This window comes from Camelina sativa, chromosome 17 (assembly GCF_000633955.1).
Source record: "Camelina sativa cultivar DH55 chromosome 17, Cs, whole genome shotgun sequence".
In the NCBI taxonomy this organism is placed as follows: domain Eukaryota; kingdom Viridiplantae; phylum Streptophyta; class Magnoliopsida; order Brassicales; family Brassicaceae; genus Camelina; species Camelina sativa.
In genome coordinates, this window is record NC_025701.1 from 27,009,403 (window position 1) to 27,010,923 (window position 1,521).

A 1,521-nucleotide genomic window follows, 5' to 3' on the forward strand; every position below is an offset into this window, starting at 1 on the left:
ATCAAACCAAATGGACCCAGAAGACTATCTTTATATCAATAGAAAGATCTTGCTCTCAAGTTTTCAGAACATGTTTCAGACCCAAAATCCGAGTTCTGTAACCAAAGAAAACCAAAACCAAATAATCAACCTGTTTCACTTGACTTTATACCCTTTCTCCTCTAACAACAATACACTGCAAAACCATAGGATAAGACAACACATCAATCAAGTTTGTAAATCTTTAAGCTAAGTGACAATCCCAAATCCTATTTGCAAACACGAACATCAAACAAACCTTCTAAATAAGCAACCAACCAACACCCTGAAGATTACACAATGAGACTTAACTCACTGATGTATTCACTACATAAAGGAATCGATGCAGTGCAAATACACAATGAAACTAGTAATAGCAGTACAAATACTTCTAATTATTCAAACCCACCAGCTGAAATCAAAGGAATCGATGCAGAATCAAAAATAAAGTATAGCATAGAACAAAATTGTCACAGAGGGATGTAAATAAACACAAACCCATGTCTAAAAACATTCACAAGATCAAGCCAAGTTCATTGAGACATTTCATCAAACATGTGGTTTGCATCAAAAACTACAAGCTCTAGACTCATCAAACATGTGGTTTGCATCAACAAATACAAGCTCTGGACCTAAAACACTTCTAATAATAATCATTCAAACATGAACTCATTTCAAACTCTAAAGCAGTATCACCCAAATCATAATTCTCAACTCAAAGAGAGAACAAAACAAATTTGGACAAACCCACCAGCTAAAATCGAAGGAAGCAGATGCAGAATCAAAAATTAAGTATAGCAAACAACAAATGTTACACAGAGTTCGATCAAACACCAAAATATGAGATGATCGGAGCTGTTAGAGTCTCAGAGCTGTTATTGAGAACTTACCAAAACATGAAGCGATGATGAACGAGAGAGACAATAAAACGATGAAGAGATTCTGAGATTCTGAGAGAACAAAGCTTTGTTGAAGCTTCGTTGAAGCTCAGCTCTTGAGAGCTTCGTCGAAGGAGAAGAGCTTCGTGTGGAAGGAGAGAGGAGAAGAAGAAGAAATAAGTAAATAAGATATTTTTGGGTTGATGTAATTCTTTGATTTTCTTCAGGGTATTTTTGACAATTTTAAATTTTGGCTGAATCAGCTCCATCTAACTGCACCAATGAGACTCAGCTAGTTTTTTTTAACTTTTTTTGGATGAGTTTTTAAAAAATCATTCAACTGATTCATCTAACTGATCTGTTAATTTGCCATAAACAAACATCATTTTTCATCTTCACTTAGATGATTCATCCCAATGAAGAAACGAACAGCACCACGATGAAACTATCCATCATGGTGCAATACGCTGCGTTTCAGCGGGTGAAACTATCCATTGACTTCACCCTCTGCAAAGTCGAAAATACTCTTGTCGTTGACCGAAACCACGACTGTGCAATCTCCCAAAATTCTTATGGCAACATATTTGGGAAAATAGCCATTTTCTACCATCCTCGTTTTGATTTT